This window comes from Eubalaena glacialis, chromosome 2 (genome assembly GCF_028564815.1).
Source record: "Eubalaena glacialis isolate mEubGla1 chromosome 2, mEubGla1.1.hap2.+ XY, whole genome shotgun sequence".
NCBI classification, from domain to species: Eukaryota; Metazoa; Chordata; class Mammalia; order Artiodactyla; family Balaenidae; genus Eubalaena; species Eubalaena glacialis.
The window spans coordinates 151,843,745-151,849,744 of NC_083717.1; positions in this window are offsets into that span (position 1 = coordinate 151,843,745).

The following is a 6,000-nucleotide window of genomic DNA, read 5'->3' on the forward strand; positions in this document are numbered from 1 at the left end:
ATGTCAGGTTTGAAGTAAATAACCTTATCAGGAATTCTTAAATTATTTTTTTTAATTTTTAATCATTAGTCTTACAAAATTAATTTTTTCACACCAACTCAATATTTTCAGTGAGTTAAAATTGTGGTTTTATATATACATTGTATGGTTTAAGATATTTCAAAGCACAATTTAATACATGGAACAACTACTAGTATTTTTCTTCTAGTTTTTATTATAGTATTTCAGAATCCTTTATAGATATTTGTGGACTCCTGCACCACCCCTGGGAGGAAGGTAGGTCAAGTTATCATCCAGGGTCTCTGCAGGGACCGCTGCCACAGCAGAATGGTGGTTTCTAAGACAAAGGTCAGAAAAGGGATGTTAATAAACAGTTCTCAGGTTTAAGGGACTTTTTTAGGATTACATCTTAAATTCCAACAAATCAGATTTAGGAGTTACTGAAAGTGAAATTGATCCATCCCTCATCCAAACTTTGCAATACTTTCCTGTTCTGACATCATTTAGATAGTTAGCTGTATTATCAGATTAGAAACCATTGTACCAGGCTGCTGAAAGGAAAAGGAGGCAAAAAGCTAAACATGGGATGAATTCTGAACCTTTTAACCTGGCTGAAGTACGTTGGTCCCTGTTATGCAAATACCTTCAATCCTCTGCTAAGTTCAGTGGAAATAATTTTCTTGAATGACAGGTTTATTCAGCAAGGATTCAGTTGGTGATTAATCCCCCTTTGATCTAGGGTATTTCACTTAACTACCAGTTACCTCGTTCTGACAAAGTGCAACTGAGATTAGGGAGATCACTAGAACACTACCAGGGTGTGCGTTTATTCTCTATAACCTTTTAAAGCAAGGGCCAAGAATGCAATTTATTTTCAGTATTTGAAGATGTAAAAGTCCTGTCTGCTAAGTTACAAAGTCAATTGAATACCAAATGAAGTTTATTTCTTATGTAATAGAACAAACATTTCTTTTTACTTTGCCTAACAATGATTTTAGAAAACATAGGCTTTGAAGAAACAAAGACTACAGTTTAAGTATATCTTCTAGTTTTGTTTCATATACTAGAGTGTATATTTATTGGCCCTGAGATAACCCAAAAATCAAAGCTACAACTTACACTGAGAAAATGCTTCTATTTTATTAAACTGCACAGTTTCTCCCCATCCACCTCCATTAAAAAATGTCATGGTACGTGGTAAAGAAATCCAATTGGGGAAAACATGTCGCAGTACACAATTATTCATCTTAAGACTTCTGATTTCAAAGCTTTATTTAACTTTGTCCTTTCTTGGGGAAAAAGAGCTTGTTTTGTTCCCATGATGAATCAAGATTTTTTTCATAAAAGTACCATTACAAAAATACTTCAAACTAATTATTTTGTTATCAAAATAACCATTTTCGACAGTACTGTTTACTATTTTACTATTTTTTTCTGCCTTTTTCTCATTTAACTGGGTACCCTTCCTCCATAACTTTAAACTTTGAAACATTCTATGAAATTTTGCACAATATTTGAAGAATAAAATTATAAGATGTGTTTCTTGACTAGTTTTATTATTATAGACAGCATTTTTTAATGCTTTGTAATTGTTCATTCTAGTATCAGTTTGCAAGTTATGTATTAGGATAATTTTCTTATACCTTTTTTTTGGCTCAAACTTTTTGTGATCCAATTTCTAAATTGAAACAGTGACTCAAATAAATGCATATCTAACTTACGTTTGTGCCAAATGAACATCTCTAGTTTGAATTTATTAACCAAAATGTTTCTAAATATCTTTTGATAGCAAGTTACTTAACCATGGTAAAATTGAGGATCAGAAAAAATATAAGCTGGAAGGCAGGATCCCCTGGCCATGTTGCTAAGAAACTAGTATTTTTAATAATTAACTTACTCTACACAGTAAATTTTTAGTTAATAAAATGTTGCAATATATTTTGAAATATGCTATCAGAGAAAGAATATATTTATGTAAAACTGATGTATGTGTGTGCGTATTTATATAATGTTTTATGTTAGTGTGTCCAACTTGGTGGGTTTCCCTATGAAATATTTCATTATCATGTCAGAGGAAGAAGAATAAAGTTAAATATTCAAATGTCTTCCCTGCAAACACAATGTTAGTAGTAATGAAGAGGTGCATAAAATGAATATTGCCAAAGAACTCTTGAGATTACTCTTATAAAATGTTTAAAACTCTTATGAGTTGAAAGCTTTTCAACTAGCTTCTAGTTTTTTTTTCAACAACTGTTTTATGGATATGATAACATTATTTATATATAGCCTGGAGCAATGCAATGCCTTATCTGTATTACTAATTTACTGCCTTGTAAGCAGGTTACTTTGAGGTCCAGGTTGACTTTTCTCAGGCCTTGGCCAATCTGTGTAATTGATGGTAGTGTGGTGTTAATATATGATGCACAGCATTTACATATTGACGGATGCCCTGGGGTGGAAACCATCTGCTGCTGAATTGTTTTTCCAGTAGGACGTGAAAATTTGTATATCTTAATACTCCATTAAACATTTAAAATCAAACTATGTTTCCTCTAAATGTCTTCTCTTTAAATGATAGTTTATGTGAAAAAAAGGTTATTTAGTTAACACTACTAATAAATAAAAATGAAAAATTATTGTTATCCCTCTTAAATTTTTTACTTTTTCTTTCAAGGGACTTGAGTGCCCTCTGCAGGTTATATAAAGAGATAACTAATGACTATATTTTTAAACCCTGTGATTTTTCCCTTTTAGAAGCAAAGCCTGGTAAGTGTGATCCATTTTATTTATATTGTTAACTTTGTTAATTTGCCAGTGATTGAAGTAAGAGTTTCTTTTCTTTCCCAGTTTTATAGTTTTGTTTAGTGTGAAGAATGTAATACCATTGAATTTTCCAAATCACTTAGCTGGCACTCTTTAAATGTTATAACTATAGTAATACACATTCCCTCACAGAAAGCAGATTGGGAAAACATTCAGCTATTTTGAAATTTACTGAAAATGTGGAGAATAACTTGATTATTTCCCATTACATTCTTAGAATATTATACATTGAAATAAAATAAGCCTTTTCCAGTATGCATCATGTAAATTTTAAAAATTACATGAGTTTTATTTCTTAATCTTGTTGATGAGTGATGATTGTGTTCAAGCTCAAAACACGAGGCTACTTAGAATTTCTTTAAACAAAGTTAAGATTGAACAGATAATGCTTTGGTATTATTGTTGCATAGGTCCACTAACCAGAAAGAGTATTTCTATTTGAAGAACGAAAGGCGAAGGTTTCGTATCCGAGTCACTCATTTCAAAGAACCCATACTTTCTCAATGAGTATAACAGATTTGTTTCTAAAGGATATAGGAATTCATTTTGTATATGAAACTATAGAACTGGAGCACCAGTGGCACTTCTGATTCACTTAAAGCTGCCAGGGAAACTAAATATGATGAGAACAAGCGGAATGACTGGATCAAGTTAATAGAAATAGTTCTTCTGCAAGCCACATAATGATCCTGATCATCAACCTTGAAAAGTAAATTAGAACAAGCAAATTGCTGTTGAAAAATTCTTTCAGCGCTCTGCTGTTGCTACTCAGCTAGTCATGGCTCAACCAGAGACAAGGAAAAAATGCACTCAGTTTTGCATTAACAAAGGAAACATTATTAAAGTGAATGTTTACATTCTGTTTATTGAAGTGTTCAAAGAATATTTGTTGCATCTTCAAGCAACCTGCTGTTCTCCCAACTATTACAGTGCATGAGTGATAATAAAAATGAGTCATTTGTACATTTTAGAAAAATAAATAGCATTTAACTTGTGTTTCTGAGCTATCGTACTTCAAAATATTGAAGTATTATTACTTTCTCTTTTAAAGATTTTTGTCACTAGGAAAAGTATCCTATTTAAAAAAAAACCTCATTCACTTGACTACACCTTTGAGTTATTTTCAAATGCTTTATGTAACTTTCCTCCCAGAATCTACAATGCATAAGAAATAATCAACTGAAAATAATTTTTTAAATGAAAACAATTGTGAAATTACTTGAGTGTGTAATTGAATGTCTAATATGTGCATTGGAAAAATAGCTTGATAATTATGAGAGCTTTTTTGAGCTACATTTATCTTGAGCTACTTCATAAGAAAAAGTTGAGAATTAAACAAGACAGCAATTGAAAGCAGGCATACCAATCTGACATTTAAAAATTTAATAAGTATTATATGTACTGCTAAAATTGGGGGAAAGTCAATAATTAAAAATTCAGAATTTTAGCTTTCATCTGTGGAAAATGAACAATCTAAATCACTTTTATATTTTAGAAGTGTAGTGTTTAATAGGGATTTAAATACCATATTTTACTTGGTCCCTTGCAGGTGTTATTGAATACAATTCAGTATTCTGTAATCTCTTATGGATTGAGTAATTTTTGAACTGTTTTCTTAGATTCACCAAGATGACCAGTTGTCAGTCTTCTGTATTTCAGCCTAAAAATCTTTCTGTCACACTTAGCAAAGATTATTAGCCTATGCTATAGGCTCTTGAGAACCTCTTTGCCAGATATTTTATTATTTACCATTTCTATAGTATTTACAGCATCATATAAAGTATAGAAATAATTGATAAAAAATATTTAATTTGAGTTAACCTGGATATTTTATATTTAAAATGAATATCTTACTTAACATTTTTCTAAGAAACTTCAGTCTTTGTTCATAATCTTAAAAAAAATTTTTTTGAATCTAAAATAAAGCAAATGCCAAGCTTCTAACTCCGCTTTTGCTAAGGAAATCACCGGGAGAAGTGGTTAATAATGCTTACAGCTTGTTAACTGGTAGCAGCAAGAGGACTTTTTAACTAAGGTGAATATAAGTGGCTTCAGGCCCATAATTTAAGTATTTCCCTGATACTAAAATAGTAAGTCATTTAATGTTAAAGGCCTAAACAAAGTTGAACATAACGTATGATTTGGATTTAAAAACTGCTGAGTAATCCAGTTGAAATTGAGACCTTAGTTTAGTCAATAAAAACTCATAATTAAACTTTTACTGTGCTCCTATTATATACCATTCCAGAACTAGACAAAAAATAGTACCTGATTTTGAATGGTACATTATAACTCCTGCAATGTGTTCGCACTGTAGTATGGAAGACTACTTCTATACGTTGTTTGTACAGAAATTGTCCAAAGAGGTGTGATGGTTGAGGTTCACCAGGCAGACAAAGGAAAGAAGGGCATCCCAGGGACAGTGTCATATCCCTGGAGGTCTGTCTCTCCAAAAAGAGAATTGCAGAAACCCAGAAACATCTAATATAGTAAGTATATACATGCAAGGGAATATTTTTTGCTTCCGGATGTTTGATATTTTGCTATTTAGATAAATAAAAACTTCTAAAGAAAGGAATTACTATATTTAATTTCCACCTTAATATACAGACATACTAACGCATTCCTAAAGACTCAAATATACACTCACACACTGTCTCCCCTCTCTGCCTCCCTTCCTTGCTAATTTTGAATGCATGTTCACATGTGCTCGTATGAGACTTACCTCTGCATTATCAATGAAGAAAATGTAATGATGTATAAATAGGATTATACAGAATATATATAAGTGAAGAGCTGTTATATAATTTGTTGATATGCTAATATACGTTATACTCAGTTGATAAACTAATTTTTTTTTAGTACACCCAGATATTTATTTATAATATAACTTCTGTATTTTTGTCATTACCCACTGCAAGTGGGTAATGCAAGAAGTCATGAAGCAGAGTTAATGCCAATCTAAAATGCCATGGTCTAAAAAGTCATAGCTTTTTAGCATTTTTATTTTTTATTTTTTTAATAGATCTTTATTGGAGTATACTTGCTTCACAATACTGTGTTAGTTTCTGTTGTACAACAAAGTGAATCAGCCATATGCATACAATTATCCCCATGTCCCCTCCCTCTTGAGCCTCCCTCCCACCCTCCCTATCCCACCCCTCTAGGTCCTCGGAA